Consider the following 17,992-nt stretch of genomic DNA (forward strand, 5'->3'; position numbering starts at 1 on the left):
CCGGGCAGAGGGACAGCTCAGTGGGTTGAGCATTGGCCTGCTAAACCCAGGGCTTTGAGCTCAATCCTTGAGGGGGCCATTCTGTGTGACAGTTGTTTTTGTTTCTCCTTGATGTAAAGCCACCCCCTTTGTTGATTTTAATTCCCTGTAGGCCAACCCTGTAAGCCATGTCGTCAGTCGCCCCTCCCTCCGTCAGAGCAACAACAGACAATCGTTCCATGCCTTTTTTCTATGCAGACGCCATACCACGGCAAGCAGGGAGCCCGCTCAGATCACTTGGGCAATTAGGAGCACATTAAACACCACGCGCATTATCCAGCAGTATATGCAGCACCACAACCTGGCAAAGCAAAACCGGGCGAATAGGTGACGTCAGCGCGGTGACGAGAGTGATGAGGACATGGACACAGACTTCTCTGAAAGCACGGGCCCTGGCAATGCAGGCATCATGGTGCTAATGGGGCAGGTTCATGCGGTGGAACGCCAATTCTGGGCTCGGGAAACACGCACACTGGTGGGACCGCATAGTGTTGCAGGTCTGGGACAATTCCCAGTGGCTGCAATACTTTCGCATGCGTAAGGGCACTTTCATGGAACTTTGTGACTTGCTTTCCCCTGCCCTGAGGTGCAAGAATACCATGGATGAGAGCAGCCCTCACAGTTGAGAAGCAAGTGGCAATAGCCCTGTGAAAGCTTGTAACTCCAGAGAGCTACTGGTCAGTCGGGAATCAATTTGGAGTGGGCAAATCTACTGTGGGGGCTGCTGTGATGCAAGTAGCCAACGCAATCAAAGATCTGCTGATATCCAGGGTAGTGACTCTGGGAAATGTGCAGGTCATAGTGGATGGCTTTGCTGCAATGGGATTCCCTAACTGTGGTGGGGCCGTAGACGGAACCCATATCCCTATCTTGGCACCGGAGCACCAAGCCGGAGAGTACATAAACCGCAAGGGGTACTTTCCAATAGTGCTGCAAGCTCTGGTGGATCACAAGGGACGTTTCACCAACATCAACGTGGGATGGCCGGGAAAGGTACATGACGCGCGCATCTTCAGGAACTCTGGTCTGTTTCAAAAGCTGCAGGAAGGGACTTTATTCCCAGACCAGAAAATAACCGTTGGGGACGTTGAAATGCCTATAGTTATCCTTGGGGACCCAGCCTACCCCTTAATGCCATGGCTCATGAAGCCGTACACAGGCAGCCTGGACAGTAGTCAGGACCTGTTCAACTACAGGCTGAGCAAGTGCAGAATGGTGGTAGAATGTGCATTTGGACGTTTAAAGGCGCGCTGGCGCAGTTTACTGACTCGCTTAGACCTCAGCGAAACCAATATTCCCACAGTTATCACCGCTTGCTGTGCGCTCCACAATATCTGTGAGAGTAAGGGGGAGACGTTTATGGCGGGGTGGGAGGTTGAGGCAAATCGCCTGGCTGCTGGTTACACGCAGCCAGACACCAGGGCAGTTAGAAGAGCACAGGAGGGCGCGGTGCGCATCAGAGAAGCTTTGAAAACCAGTTTCATGACTGGCCAGGCTTCGGTGTGACAGTTCTGTTTGTTTCTCCTTGATGAACCCCACCCCCCTTGGTTCACTCTACTTCCCTGTAAGCCAACCACCCTCCCCTCCTCCCTTCGATCACTGCTTGCAGACGCAATAAAGTCATTGTTGCTTCACATTCATGCATTCTTTATTAATTCATCACACAAATAGGGGGATAACTGCCAAGGTAGCCTGGGAGAGGTGGTGGAGGAGGGAAGCACTGGGAGGGGTGCTGGAGGAGGAGGGAAGGACATGGCCACACAGCACTTTAAAAGTTTGAAACTTTAAAATTTATTGAATGCCAGCCTTCTGTTGCTAAGGCAATCCTCTGGGGTGGAGTGGCTGGGTGGCCGGAGGCCCCCCCACTGCGTTCTTGGGCGTCTGGGTAGGGAGGCTATGGAGCTTGGGGAGGAGGGCAGTTGGTTACACAGGGACTGTAGCAGCAGTCTGTGCTCCAGCTGCCTTTCCTGCAGCTCAACCATATGCTGGAGCATATAAGTTTGATCCTCCAGCAGCCTCAGGATTGAATCCTGCCTCCTCTCATCACACTGCCGCCACCTTTCAGCTTCAGCCCTCTCTTCAGCCCACCACTTACTCTCCTCAGCTCGCCACCTCTCCTCCTGGTCATTTTGTGCTTTCCTGCACTCTGACATTGTCTGCCTCCACGCATTCGTCTGTGCTCTGTCAGTGTGGGAGGACAGCATGAGCTCAGAAAACATTTCATCGCGAGTGCGTTTTTTTTCACCTTCTAATCTTCGCTAGCCTCTGGGAAGGAGAAGATCCTGTGATCATTGAAACACATGCAGCTGGTGGAGGAAAAAAAAGGGACAGTGGTATTTAAAAAGACACATTTTATAGAACAATGGGTACACTCTTTCACGGTAAACCTTGCTGTTAACACTACATACATAGCACGTGTGCTTTCGTTCCAACGTCGCATTTTGCTTCCCCCCACCGTGTGGCTAGCCCTTCCCCCCTCCCCCCTCCCCGTGGCTAACAGCGGGGAACATTTCTGTTCAGCCACAAGCAAACAGCCCAGCAGGAACGGGCATCTCTGAATGTCCCCTGAAGAAAAGCACCCTATTTCCACCAGGTGACCATGAATGATATCACTCTCCTGAGGAAAACACAGAGAGATAAAGAACGGATGTTGTTTGAACGCCAGCAAACATACACTGCAATGCTTTGTTGTACAATGATTCCCGAGTACGTGCTACTGGCCTGGTGTGGTAAAGTGTCCTACCATGGGGGACGGAATAAGGCTGCCCTCCCCAGAAACCTTCTGCAAAGGCTTTGGGAGTACATCCCGGAGAGCCGCAAATGCCAGGGCAAATTAATCATTAAACACGCTTGCTTTTAAACCATGTATACTATTTAAAAAGGTACACTCACCAGAGGTCCCTTCTCCACCTGGCAGGTCTGGAAGGCAGCCTTGGGTGGGTTCGGGGGGTACTGGCTCCAGATCCAGGGTGAGAAACAGTTCCTGGCTGTCAGGAAAATCGGTTTCTCCACTTGCTTGTTGTGAGCTATCTACAACCTCATCATCATCATCTTCCTCGTCCCCAGAATCTGCTTCCGTGTTGCCTCCATCTCCATTGAAGGAGTCAAACAACACGGCTGGGGTAGTGGTGGCTGAACCCCCTAAAATGGCATGCTGCTCATCATAGAAGCGGCATGTTTGGGGCTCTGACCCGGAGCGGCCGTTCGCCTCTCTGGTTTTCTGGTAGGCTTGCCTCAGCTCCTTCAGTTTCACAAGGCACTGCTTCGGGTCCCTGTTATGGCCTCTGTCCTTCATGCCCTGGGAGATTTTGACAAATGTTTTGGCATTTCGAAAATTGGAACGGAGTTCTGATAGCACGGATTCCTCTCCCCATGCAGCGATAGATCCCGTACCTCCCGTTCAGTCCATGCTGGAGCTCTTTTGCGATTCTGGGACTCCATCATGGTCACCTCTGCTGATGAGCTCTGCATGGTCACCTGCAGCTTGCCACGCTGGCCAAACAGGAAATTGAAATGCAAAAGTTCGCGGGCCTTTTCCTGTCTACCTGGCCAGTGCATCTGAGTTGAGAGTGCTGTCCAGAGCGGTCACAATGGAGCACTGTGGGATAGCTCCCGGAGGCCAATACCATCTAATTGCATCCACAGTACCCCAAATTCGACCCGGCAAGGCCGATTTCAGCGCTAATCCACTTGTCAGAGGTGGAGTAAGGAAATTGATTTTAAGAGCCCTTTAAGTCGAAAAAAAGGGCTTCGTCGTGTGGACGGGTGCAGAGTTAAATCGATTTAATGCTGCTAAATTCGACCTCAACTCCTAGAGGAGACCTGGGCTATTTTCTTATAGCATGGAATTCCAGCATTACATGTGAAATCAATGCATGCAGCAATTTACAAGTATTTCGTGGAGTCTAAACACTCAACACACTCTTGCAAGACTAATACCTATTTTAAGTAAAAGTAACATACAGGTGAACTGGTCTGATCTCCAGCTATGAGTTTGCCAGTTCTTAGCTAATGCCTGAAGTTTTGGTAAGAGCTGGCACTTGGTTTGCCAGCATCACAGTGACAATTACAGTGTTCCCAACTCATCCATATCTATAGAGGAAAGTGACTTTAGCCCCTGTTGCAGGAGCTGTTGCTGTGGGTACCATAGATCTAATGACACAGATTTGTATAAAACGTTTCATGCTGGTGCGGGGCTTCCAGCTTCTCTCCAACCCCCAAATCCCAATTAATTAATTCTGTGACCCTGCAGTCCCCACATCTGCCCATCAGTCCAGTCCGCTCCTCTTCAACCCCTCCTCCTTCCCATCCCTGGTGCCGAAGTGGGGAGGGAGCAGATTCCCTTCTGGGGGCAGAGATAAGGAGCTACCAGATGGGAAATGACATGAGGCAGACGACTAGATAGATGCAAACCTTCTAGGGTCGCAGAGATTAGGATGACGGCATCTAGAGGAGCCAATTTTTCATTCCTAGTGGGCTATTTCCCCCATGTCTGACCCAGGATCCCCACAGTCCTCTTGACCATAGAGGACAGTGACAAACAGGCTGCACAATCCTGGGGCAATGAGATTGGCTTCTCCATCTCAATCACTCCCTGCTCCCTATGGTTTGTCAGTCCAGACCCCATGGAACTTCTGGGGTCATGGAGACGACATGATAGAAAGTCTGCAGGAATACAAGAGTACTAGAGACTGGTGTGTCTGATGCTGGAGAGGCTGATTTCAGGATCCCCAGTGCACTATGCTCCCACCATGTCTCAGGGACACAGGCTGAACTGGGATCTCTGCCCCACCCGGAACCAGGGATAGATTCTCTCCCCATCGAAAGAGATTGTTGGGAAAGTGAAGATTGGGTCATCATTATCAGCATTGGCAAATATCACTTGCCCCTGTTCATAGTCCACAGAAACCCGGATAAACCTGAGATCACGACTCAGGGACAGAGGCGTCTCAGAGGAGGAGACAGCGCAGAACGTATTCATATACCAATCCACAGCCCAGATCCTGTCCTCAGGGTTACGGGTTATCCCTCCCTTCCTCCACACAGACTCTCTGGCCACCCTCACAGCCCAGGTTCCCTCATCCTTCACCTCCACCTCCCAGTAATGTCTCCCCGAGGTGAATCCCTCGCAGCCCAGCACACAGACTCTAGTATCAAATCTCTCAGGATTGTTGGGCAGATCCTGCCGGGTGTAACTATAGCTCACACTTTTCCGATCCTCAGACACGATCAGTCGGGGATGAGCTGTGTCTGGATCCAGAGTCACATTTGCTGGAGAGAGAGAATCAGAGCGTGAGGGGCAGAGCTCAGTCCTGGGGGCTGGTGGTGCCATGTTTCACGCTCCCCAGCAGCCCTGGTCTGGCTGGGACAGCCTGGATCCCAGGGAGCTGCTTCTGTCTTGGGCACCTGAGACTGAGCAGATCTCTCACTGCAGTTCCTCACTGTGTTTAATGGGACCTGCTTCTTTAGTTTCTCCTTTGTTTGCAGAGACTTCAGCTCCCGGCTCCCTCTGCTGGGGCTGCTCCATTCCCAGCAGCACAGACACAGCAAGGAAGGTCTCAGAAGCTTTTCGTGAGGAGGGAGCAAGGGAGGCAGGTACCAGCTTTAAACCTCAGAGGGAAGCTCCTTCCCCTAATGTAGCCTCCACTCCCAGGCCGGGGAACAGAGAGGAAGGTGCAGCATTGGGGAAGAGCCGCTCCAGACCAGAGAGTAGGAGATGGTGGGGTACCCCCATTCCCAGCCCAGAGAGAAGGCGGGGGGTGTGGGGGGAGGCGAGAGCGGGCAGCTTCAGAGGGAGAGCACCTCCCCAATCCAGGAAGCAGTGAGCAGCTCCAATGGGAGAGCCCAGCCCTGCCCACAGGAAAGGGAGGATATTGGAGAAGGGGCAAAGGAGAGGGATGTGTCAGCCCTCAGGGGAGAGGTTTTTCTGTTCATCACTCTGAATATAATATTAAAAAGGTCAACGAATGCCTATGAAAATGCCAGGATCAGTGTTCAGGTGTTTGGATGTTGGTCAGTGCGAGTGTTTCTGATCATTGGCGTGGGCACGAACTCAGCACTAAGGTTGGCAATTGGCTTCAGGATTGTTTGTCTGACTTCAGCTTGGGATCTCCTTAGCATGACATGCTTTTATTTTTAGGGCTGTGTATGGCATGACCGGTGTCGGTTTGGTTGATTTTATTAACATATTTTTGTGGGAATTTTCTCATAATTTAAAGATAGTCTCCAGCTGAAATCTCACCCAGTCTGCGTGACCCTAGGGATTTCTCTCTTTTTGTCTGCAGTTCAGATGGCAGAGTGGTTGGAGGGGCAAAGGATAAGAAAGATGAGCTTTCACGCTGTCGTATGTGTAACCGCATTCTTATTCTAAACCAATATAACTGTCTTTTAATTACAACCAAAAAACAAACCGAGGCACAGACACACACTTAGGGCTTTAATATCAATATCAACTAGTCTGAAACCTCCTTTTTCCTCTTTTATTCAGACGTCTCACAGCAATGGAATCAACTGTCATTAAGCCACACCTGGGAGATGCAATCTCGAGGAGAGATATCCTTTCCCCTCATCATCCACCCCCCAACCCCAGCTGGTTTGTCTCATTCACCACTTGCATTTTGCCATAACTTAGACCCAGATCCTGCAAAAAGTTTAGGGCAAAAGTAGCTTTGCACACTTTGGTCTCTTTGACATTCATGGGATGTTAAGAATTTGCAGTCAGGGCTCTGAATTGTAAACTTTTTGGGTCTATTTACTCAGCACTCTGCAGAGCTCAGCACAATGGGGCCCTTTCCCCTCCATAGACTGAAATATGAATAATGATACAATTATTTTATAAGCGGGGAAATTTGAGATGGAAGAGGGTCAACTCAATGGGCCAAATTCATCCTGAACTGGCAAAGGGATAGAGAAGGCCAATCTGTGACTCCCCTATTTAGTGGCTTCAGAGGGCAGTGCAGACCTTGGCACAGGCTAGGGAAGTCCTGAGATCCAGCTAGAGAATCACCCCGGATTCATTGGGCCCGATAGGCTTTGCCAGCTCTGTAACTGGGAGAGATAAACTCAGGGGGCACAATTTAGGCCATTTGGCTAAATTTGGACCTTAATGTTGTGACCTTTGGTAAATCATGAATTAATTTGAAACATCCTGATGCCTGGGCCCCTGCTACATCTGCTCAATTTCTCTACTTTCCACATTTTATTAAATAGATATGTCATCTAATTGGCCAGAGCCCATCTCCTCCCAGTCTCAGAGGCATATTCCACTTTCCCTTCCTAGGTCCTGTCTTAGTACCTTTGAACATCCTCAGCGTCTCCCTAAGAGCAATATATTTCTGGGAGAAATTGCTGAGCCCCTTTTCCAGTTCAGGAGAAATCTCCACTGACTTCTGGAGCTTCCTCTTCTCACACCTGGAAAGAAAAAAATTCACATTCTTATATTTCATTTAGTGATACGTTATAATTTCTTGTTAAAAGGGGAATTGAGTCTCCATGGCCAATTCACTCCCTGGCCTCTATGCTTCTGATGGATAGGAGATTCCAGTGCTAAGAGCTGTAGAAATCTGTCCATTAGGAACTAGACTGATACACCAACTCCCCCCTACGCAGCTCATTCCACACTGGTCTCCAAACAGGTGGGATCTCTCTTTATCGCAGCAGACCTGGGTTAAATTGTAACCAGCATAGGTGCTGACTTCCCCTCTGCCTGGTGGTGCTGGACCCCCACCCCACCCTGGCCATGTCCCTGTCCTGCCTTTTCCCACCCTGCCCCCATTCCACCCCCTTCCTCCAAGTCCCCACCCCCGTCCCACCTCTTCTCCGCCTCCTCCCCCAAGCATGCCGTGTCCCCCTCCCTCCTGGAGCATCCTAAGTGCCGCCAAACAGCTGTTTGGTGGCGGGCCGGTGGCAGGGAAGCGCTGGGAGGGAGGGGGAGGAGCATGGACGTGGCGCGCTCAGGGGGGGCATGGGGACCTTGGTTGTCAGTGGGTGCAGAGAACCCGCTAATTTTTTCCCATGGGTGCCTATGGTAACCAGTACCTCAGCACTCCTATTCCGTCCCCAGAATCCTGAGCCAGCAAGTCCCCCAGGGATGTAGCATCCAATTCAATAGATAATCCCAGACTCTTCTATAAAAAGGTGAGACTCTCAGGATTAAGTTAATCAGAGATTGGTATCCAAAATGTGACCCTGCCCCACCCATTTTGCTGTGTGACCCTGGGGAGATGTGGTGTTAACATGGTTTCCAAGCTTTTTTCCAGCATAAGAGGTATGTGTGGGAGTGAGAAAGAGCCACGTCCCTGCTCAAGGTGCTTCCAATGTCCTAGAAAAGACAGACAGAGAGAGAGAGAGAATCTCAGTCCTACCTGAGTCACACACTTGGGATCTCAGGGAAGGGATTTTGCAGATATAGGGTAAAAAGGACAAGGGTCATGGATACACTGAGCTAATGAGGCTTTTCCATTTCTAATATAAAAGTGTCTCTATCTCTTGAAAGAACAATTGTAACTCACATTTGTGCAATGCACACACTGAGTTATGCTGTCCTCTCTGACCGCTTGACCCCAGTGTCCAGGATTCAGGAGCAGTCCTGTCCCTTTGTTTGGGATCTGGGATGTTTCTCTGACTTGGTCTCACCTGCAGGAATTCACTCGCTGACTCCTGACCCTTCCCCTCCATCTCACTGATCAGCTCACTGAGATGGGAAATCTTCTTAGAAAGTTTAGGGAAATAGTCATGCTGTATGTTCACAATCTCCTTGTCCAACTGGTCCAGCTGGGCCAGCAGGAGTCGCTCTTGTTCCTCCAGGAACTGCCGCAGTTGCTGAAATTGACATGCAATCTTCTGCCTCTCCGCCTGGGTCTGTTTCTGTAAAGCAGGAGGGAAAGGGCTGGTCAGGGACATGGACGGAGCCTGGGGTCCTTGCATGGAGTGCTGAGTGTGCAGGAGGGAGACTTTCTTTTCCAATTCTAAGACATCAAGCACTTGACTATACCTTGTGGGAGACTATGCCCTGTATCCCACGAGGGAGAGGATTTTCTCACACCTTCCCATTTGGCCTCTATCTCTCTTACAGAGATATTTCCATGTGTGACCCGGTCAGGATAGTGCGTTATCAGGGACCTCAGAGATGGAGACCCCAAGGCAGCGGGATTCAGGACTCAGCACTAGATCTGGGAGAAATTTTTTTGCACTAAACTTTTCTTCAGGGAAAATGCAGTTTTGTCGCCTCTGAAATGTTTCATGAGTTCATGTAAATTTACTGTTTGGTAAAAAATAAATAAAAATCTTGAAAAAATCAAGACATTTATTTCAACTATTTCTTAAGAAAATAGCTTGATTTTTTTTATTTGAAATAAATTTATTTGAAAATTTCCTTATGGTTAATATAATTATATCATTTTAAAAAATGGTCCAGATCGAAACAAAACATTTTGAGTTTATCAAAGTGAAAGATGTCATTTGTCCAAGAAAAAATATTTTTTTTTATCTGCTCAAAATTTTTTAAAAGTTCATTTTTGGTTCTACCCAATTCCCCGCCCCCCGTTTAAAAAAATCCAGACAATGGAAAGTTCTGTTAGGTTCCCAGATCTCCACAGAATTACCTTGACAGAGAAGAAAAGAAAGAAACAATTCAATAAAAACGTACAGACTCAGGCATCGAGCGCTGCACTGGATACGTTCAGTTCACCTTGGGAAGATTTTCATCGAAGCCACAAAAGCTGGAAATTGATTCACTGATTGAAATGAAATGATAGACTCTGAAGAGGAAGATGTTACCCTTCTCTAGGGAGAGGGTTTTTCAGGCCCCCCCATAGGGAGGTGTGTGTGCACCTGCACGTACACACACCCACACAGTGTCCCAGGATCAGGGATCAACTGACAAACGCTCACTCTCCCCAAGGCCACAGAGGACTCTACCTACAGACACACCTCACGCCTCACGTCAGTGTGTAAAGCCCCACCAGTACCGGAGGCTGCTGGGCAATGGACGCAGCACTGCCAGGTTGTGGCTCAGAGGCAGCCTCATGGGATTTAGAATTTTTTTTTTGAAGGGGAGCCCAAACCAGCTGCTCCGGGAGAAGTCTCGAGAATGCCAAGTATTCCAGGACCACTGAGGTGGGGTGAGCTCAAGCCTGGGGACAGTTTTTGGGCAGTGGTGCTGAAATGCTCTTTATAGGGGGGTGCTGAAGGCGGAAGCCATGTATTTGTGTTGTTACCACTCCTTCAAGCCCAGGGGCAGCACCCCCAGAACCCCTAGTTCCAGCACCTATGTTTTTTGGGGGGAAATAAAAGGGAAAAAAACAGCGGGGGTGGGGGGAGGCGGCCACTCCCCCTGGAGTGCTGCTGTGAGCGGCAGAAACAGCTGGTGGAGTCTGGAGGGAGGCTTCCCAGTGCTGGGAGAGAGAGAGAGGCCAGCAGCGAGCCCGGCAGCACCTGGCACCACAAAAGAAGGGACGCAGTAAGTGGGGAGCCCGTGGATAGGGACCACAGTGGCTGAGATGCATCGTCGCGGGGGCGCCAGGAACAGAGCTGAAGCCCAGTTCAGGAGGAACAGGAAAGACGAGGGTAATCGGAACAGTAGGGGACCCACCAAAGGGACAGTAAGAGGAAAGACAATGGCAGGCGGGGAAAAGAGGGAAAGTAAAAGGAAGAACAGTACAGTTAAACAAGAGGAAAAACAGCTGGAGTTTCTAAGGCTATGTCCACACTGGCAATTGAATGACTAAATTTTTTGTCTTTCAGAGGTGCTAAACCCTCTCCCCCGGGAGACAAACGTTTTGTTGCAGCAAGTGCCAGTGTGAACAGCACGCTGTCGGCAGGAGCGCTCTCCTGTCGCAAACGCGAACGGCGCTCGTGGGGGGGGAGTATTTTGTCGGCAAAGGAGCCAACAAACAGCGGCCACGCTGCCCGACTTGTGGTGACACAGCTGTGTTGACGTGGCCATGTCACTGAAAGCTACGTAGTGTGGACAAGGCCTTTGCAACATAAGAAATTATTCAAAAAGCATTGTTCGAAAAACTATGGGAAAAGTAACGTAAGAAGGAGATATGAAGGAAATATGGTGTAATAAAGGATAAAGTGTAATTAAAGAGAAACAGACTTAAGAAATAAGGAGGAAGCGAGCTGTAGTGAAAATAAGAAAACAGCTAGGACTGTAAAACAAGAAATCCTTACCGTGGCCTAAGGTGTACAAGGCGAATGACAGGAAGAGGGAAATGAGCACAAAGGGACTGTAAACCAGAGAGGAGCAGAGGGATAATTGTTCAATTAAGAAACCAACACACTGCACCAAGGAATACCTGTTTTTATTTAGGCTGCAACACAAAACAGTAAACAAAGAACTTTTCCTCCAAACTCTGGGCTTAGAGAGGCTGAAAACTGAGAAGTGAACATGTATCCCTGGGGCTTATGTTCGAGTGCATTGGATTTTCTAATTCAAAATTCGGTTAGTTCATCAATGTAAATTGTTCCCTATAAAGTGAGTTTAATTAAACTAACAGTAGTTAATACACAGTAGATAAGAACAATAGTTTAAGGTGTAAGCCTGAGCAGTAGTTCCTGCTAAAACAACTCATTTTGATTTACTAGTGATTATTCCCCACTTAACTGAATTCTGCTTTACCCAGGACTGAACGGCCTCCATCCAGCTCATTACAAATGCAGGTGAAAAATGACGGGCACCTACCAGATACTCCTGGCTCCTCTTCTCTCCAGTCACTTTAAAGCCCAGAAACTTTTCTCTCTCCTCCCTCAGAGTCTGCAAATGGGCCTGGATCTTTTCCTGAACAAATGGAAATGTTTTGGGTGGTTTGATTTTTATTTTGATAGATCAGAGTGTGTGTGTGTGTGTCGGGGGGGGGGGGGGGGAACCTTTTCAACCCTTAACAAAAACAAACAAACAAACAAACAACTGACTGTATTGATGACAGGACAACCAAGCAGGGTTATGATATCAGCGAGACCAAGGACTTTAAGTCATATTAATATTAATGGAGCTGGAGAGGTTTGTATTTGACTTTGTGTCTCCCCTGATTTACACCACCATGAAACTGGGGTCACACCCTTGCATTGTTCTTTCACGGTGTGAAACAACCTGTTTTGGAGAAGGTTTAACTAACCAAGTGACAGCAATCCCAGAAGCCTGCAGGGTGAGAAATCTGGGCTGGGATTCTCAGCGGAGCCCAACTCCCACTGACTGTAAGCTCTCAAGCCTCGTGGATGGGACTGGCTGGACGGAACTGGTCGTAGCACTAGGGCAAAGCCCATTAGACGTTCTGGGTTTTGTTGAGGACGGTGGGGCTTGGCCCGAGCGCTGTCCTGAGCCCTTCCCATGGCAATGCCGCCTGGGCAGCTATTCCACAGCTCCCAGCAAAGCTGCCAGCAGCAGCGGGTTCTGGGGTGTCAAAATGCTGCACCGTGGGAGAGCAGCGTGAGGACTAATGGAGCCACTGTGGCTGGTCCCTCAGACTGATGCGGGGCAGCCCCACCCGGGGGTTAGCTTTGCTGCAATCAAGTTCGATCCCAAAGAGATCTGACAGGGACCTGCACTGCCTGGAGCCCTCTTGTGCAGGAGCTCAAGGTGCTCAGGGGCCACCCCGTGTTCAGCCCAGCGAGCTCCTCTAGCGCAGACCAGCAACGTGGGAATTCAGAATCCCAAGGAGAAACGTCATCTCCTTGCTGGGCCTAGGACCTTTATCAAGGTGTTGTTCCCTCCTAATGGCCACACTTCATCACTGCTGTGGAGGCAGCGTGACCTAGTGATTAGGGTACTGGACTGGGCGTTGGGAGACCTGGGGTCTATTCCCAGCTCTGCCACTGAGCCGCTCAGTAACCTTGGACAAGCCCCATCCCCTTGTTGTGCCTCAGTTTCCCCTCCCACCTTCTGTCTGTCTTATCTACTTAGACTATAAACAGGCCAGGGATTGTCCCTCACTGGGTTTTGTGCAGGGCCCAGGACAGTAGAGGTCGGATCTTGTCTGAGGTCTGTATGTAAGTAAATAATAATAAATACTATGATACAAATCAGCAATAACCACAGCATGTAACTCCCCCTTCTGCAGCCTGAGGGCAGCACTCTCACACAGACTGGCCTGCAGCTCTGGTGATTTAAACCTCACTGATCATTTAACAGCTTCAGTTCTGTAGAAAATTCCCTTATTTCACCAGTGGGAGCCAGTTTCGAAAAGGATTCGGGATTTCAGATAAAAGATGCCACATCAAACATCTGTATGTAAAGTCTTCATCTCTTGCCCGGCTTGCCACATTGCCACATCATTTACCCTTTACAGCATCTCTCATACAGTGAAGGCTTTACAAAGCAGAATGATGCTGTTATACCTGTGACTGTCAACATGTGATTAAATTAACTGGTAATTAAAACCCAAAGCTATAACTCATTAAACTTGACAGCAATTCCTTACCTTGTACTCCTCTGCAGCCTCCTCAATGGGAACGACTGTGTGATCTCGGTGAGCCCGGGATCTGTCACACGCTAGGCAAATGGGACTTTGATCCTCCTCACAGAACAGCTTGAGAGGCTCCTGGTGTTCCCCACACACCCTCTCCCCTCCTGCATCCTTTATTACCTGTAAACTCAGTTGTTTGGTTATTTCTATGACAGCTGCCAGCTGCCTCTTCGGCCTGGGGTTTCTCTGCTCACAGTTTGTCTACACTGAGGGTAGGTGATGGCTATACCTGATTTCTCTCAGCACTGGATGATGCAGGCTCAGCAGAAATTGTGCCCCCGCTCCAGAGTGACAGGTTTTCTGAAATACTCCAGACAGACGGGACAAGAAGCTTCATGCTGGAGTCTGCCCACGGGGTTCTTTCTGGCCATAACTCCCTCTGTGGAGAGCTGGACCCAGCCCCGTGGGACAGGAGTCACCACTGCGGCTGAGTGTAGGGTGGCCTCAGCTCTGCAATTCCTCCCCCCCAAGGATCTCACCTGTGCACCAAGCCCACCACTCATCTACCACCTTCCCATGACCCTCTGGCAGGTCACAACCCACCATTTGGGAACCAGTGCCAAGAGGGTATCAGCACCCTCAGCCCGATTCTGACCTCCCTGCCAAGCCCCCAGCAGGGAGGGGAGACTGGGCCGTGGACTCCCCCTCCTGCCTGCTGCCATTCAAGCACCTAAAACACTCTAGATTGAAAAGTATGGGCACTTACACGCTGCACCGAGGAAACGGGCAGCAAACGGACTATCGAGCTCGCTAATATACTCAGCCATCCTTACGAGTCCCCCACTCCCACCTCAGTCTGTTTCTTTATCCACCTGCTGCACATGGTCCTGGTTTTAGACTGTGAGCTCCCTTTGGTTAACTTGTCTGTACAGTGCCTGGCACAAGAGGGCCCTAATCCCTCACTGGGACTCGTAGATGCTACTGCAATGGGAAACCAGTGCATTCTATTAAATATTGTTATGAATGTCAACACAGAAAATTGTATGGGCACAAGGCTTGCACACTGAAATCTATGGCCCAAATTCCCAAACGGATATCCGCAGGATGGGGACTCTCTGGCTGTGGCCCTAGGAGATGTGGACAGTTGACAATGCTGGTCACAGGGTGGCTGGCCCTTGAAAGGGAGATGGGTCTCAGCCCTACCTGTGACATAGACAGCTCTCCTACGCAGGTGGGGACAATGAAGAAGGACCAGTGACCAGGAGTGGGTGGTGTGACATTGCACTCCATATGTTTATGAACATATGCTGATGAATATAAATATGACATAACTGGAATTTGCTTTATGCTAAATATGCCATGTAACATATCTTTGCAAAGGTTATGATCTACTGAATAGATTCATCCTATTTGTTTGCATGTATCTTTTCTATGTCTGAATTTAGGGAAATAAGATATAAACTTGTATTTCTCTGTGTGTGCTGATGAGTGGCCCATCAGCAAACATTTAACTAACAATGGGCGTTGGGAGACGCCAGTCCACACCTGAGCTTTCCTGGGAACATTCAAACTAACATGTAAACAATGGCGTCAGCCTGCAAAAAGCTGACTCTTTCATGGACATGTGACTTGCCCATGTGGCTACAAACTCCATACTGTTGCTGTGATTTTGCAAAGGAACAAAGGAATTTCCGCCTACAAGAAAGAGAATATAAAAGGTCCTGCAGCCCCACCCTTTTGTCTTCAGCTGGCTCAAGGTTGCTGGACCCAGGCCATAAACTACAGCTTTGGTCTGAAAAGGATTGGGCCCAGGCTAGGAAAGAATCCAGTCTGTGAAGTATGCTTATTGGAACATCTTTGAGGGTGAGATATTACCTGTAATCAGTTTCTTAACGTCTTAGGCTTAGACTTGTGAATTTGTTTTATTTTACTTTTGTGACCTTCCTTGTTCTGTCTGTTACTACTTGAAACCATTTAAATCCTACTTTTTATACTTAATCAAATCACTTTTGTTTATTAATAAACCCAGAGTAAGTGATTAATACCTGGGGGGAGCAAACAGCTGTGCATCTCTCTCTATCAGTGTTATAGGGGGCAGACAATTTATGATTTTACCCTGTATAAGCATTATACAGAGTAAAACAGATTTATTTTGGGTTTAGTCTCCCAGAAAGACTGAATCTTGTGTGCTGGGAAAGTCCCTGTTAACTGAGAAGCCCCTGGGCTGAGTGAATCTCCGTCTCAGTAAACTGCAGGGGGGTGTGGCCCAACCCCTTGGTCTGTGCTGGAGCTGAGTGGAGTGTCTTAACTCAGCAAGACAGGAGTGAAGGGGTACCTTTTCTGGCAGGGGGGTTGTTCTCAGTGGTATCCCCAGCACATCGAGTGACCGTCTCCAGGGGGTCTCTGTGACTGAACCCGTCACAGGTGGGTTATGTGCTCCAATCAGGCCTGGGGTAGCCAAAACAGAGGCCTATGGATGGCCAGAGGGAGGAGGTCTGTGTAAAAGGCAGAGGAGGCCTTGGATCTTCTTCATGGTGATAAGGCCAAACTCCAGCCAAAAAGTCCTGGGAGTCCCTGCTGGGAGAGCAGGGGTGTAATTGACCACAACCCTTTGTGGATTATTTCTGGGAACCTCAGAGGGAAACTGAGGCAGGGCCTCTGCAGAGCCACCCTGGGCCATGAGGGGGCACGCTGGAAGCGGTGACCCTGCTACAGCGCCCTATTGCTGTGCTGCTCCCTCCCACCCAGTCCCTGCTTCCTGCAATCCCACCCCTGATTTTATCAAACAGACTTGCTCGGGTCTGTAGGATGGGAGCACCACTTCAGTGCCCCCGCTAAGTCTCATGAGGGTGGGGCTCCCTTCCTGCCTGCGTGAGGAGTTCTGCAGGGAAAGCGTGATGGGGATGTGTGCCCAGAGGACAGCCCCAGCAGCATCCTACTGCTTCCTCGGCCCCAAGAGGGGAGAAGCAATGAAAGGGAGTTTGTGTCTCTGGGATGTGGTGGGAGGGGCAGAGCAGGTGAGTTTCCCAAGGCTCTAGCTATAAAAATGATGATTAGTCAGTAAATTCCTACCTTGAATTCTTCAGCAGCAACCTCCTCTGCAGAAATCACAGAGTGATCTCTGTGCTCCTTGGATTTGTCACACACGACACAAATGAGGATTTTATCCTTTTTGAAGAAAAGTTTCAGAGGCTCTTTGTGTTTCTCATACAATGTCTCTGGTTCTGGTTCCTTCACTGACTGCAACCTCAATTCTCTGACTGCTTCTGCAACATTCCTGAGCTTCTTGTTAAGTCTGAGATTCCTCTGGGGAAAGACCTCTCTGCACTGAGGGCAGGAGACCTCTGTATCCAAGCTCTCCCAGCACTGGGTGATGCAGGCTCTGCAGAAATTGTGACTGAACTTGGCTTAGTCATTGGGCATTTCCTTTCTGGGCACAGTCTCGTATTCTCTGGTTTTTGTGGACTTCAGAGTAGCTTTGAACTAAGTGTGATGAGTCCAAACTGAGACTAACTCCTCCCTTTGTTAACCCAGAAATCCGTGGCGTAGATACCCCATTGCCCTGCGACTTCCCTTGTCCTTTACTCACTCACGTATACAAATTAGAGCTGGTCAAAAAAAAAATTCTAATGGAACAATTTTTCTGCTGGAAAATGTTATTTTGATTAAATCAAAACTTTGCATGGGAATATGCCAACTTTGATTGAAGGCCAAGCTCGCCTGGCTTGGCCTTCTCTGCCAGAAGAGAGGCAGACAGACTAGGATCAGGACCACCAGCTGTGCCCCCAAAAGACTGGGCTCTGGGCCAATCCTCCAAATATCTGAGACCCACATCCTGCCCCAGAACAACCCCCCCAAACTGGACCAGCCCCACCTCCCGCCCCAGAATGACCATCCGTGACCTGGACAGCACACCCAGCTCAGCCAGGAAGGAGAACTCTTGATACTTTCTTTGGGTTTTTATCTACGGCTTTGGCTACACTTGCATGTTACACCGCAATAAAGCCTCCCAGAGCGCTCTACCTTACTCCCGTCCACACTGGCCAGGCACGTAGCGCGCTCTGACTCCCTGGCTGGAGCGCTCCTGGTACTCCACCTCCCCGAGAGGATTAACAGCTGTTGCGCATCGGCTGAGACGCTCCAGCTCCAGTGTAAACGGGGAGTAAGGTTATTAGGCACTGATTGACCTCCGGAAACTCCCCATAATCCTTTTAACTGACGCGTCCTCTCTTGTTCGGTTGTGAACTCCGGACGTGGCCGTGCCGTTTCAAAGCTCCGTTTCGGGGGCTGCTTATCAAACACACACACACGGCTCCCGTTGGCTTTGAATGAGTGAGAGGCAGGCGGGGGGCTCCGTTTGGAGCGCCGGCCGCTCCTGTTTGCTTGCAGAGCGAGGCGGCGGCGAGGCGGGGTTGGGGTCCATTTCAGCGAGCGGCTGCTTCTCTCGTCTATGAGAAAAAAGGAAAGAACGGCCGTTTGCTTTCAGTGAGTGAGAGAGAGGCGGGGGAGGGACGGAGGGAGGTCTGGACTTACAAGACAGCACGCTG

The 17,992-nt window shown here is 49.7% G+C and overlaps 2 pseudogenes; one reads left to right on the top strand and one right to left on the bottom strand.

Moving 5' to 3' along the window:
• The window catches only part of LOC141996305 (butyrophilin subfamily 1 member A1-like), a 183,880-nt pseudogene that overhangs the window by 80,204 nt on the left and 85,684 nt on the right, over nucleotides 1-17,992 (top strand).
• On the bottom strand, nucleotides 4,796-13,876 carry LOC141996230 (zinc finger protein RFP-like; annotated as a pseudogene).

Source organism: Natator depressus, chromosome 11, assembly GCF_965152275.1.
Source record: "Natator depressus isolate rNatDep1 chromosome 11, rNatDep2.hap1, whole genome shotgun sequence".
In the NCBI taxonomy this organism is placed as follows: domain Eukaryota; kingdom Metazoa; phylum Chordata; order Testudines; family Cheloniidae; genus Natator; species Natator depressus.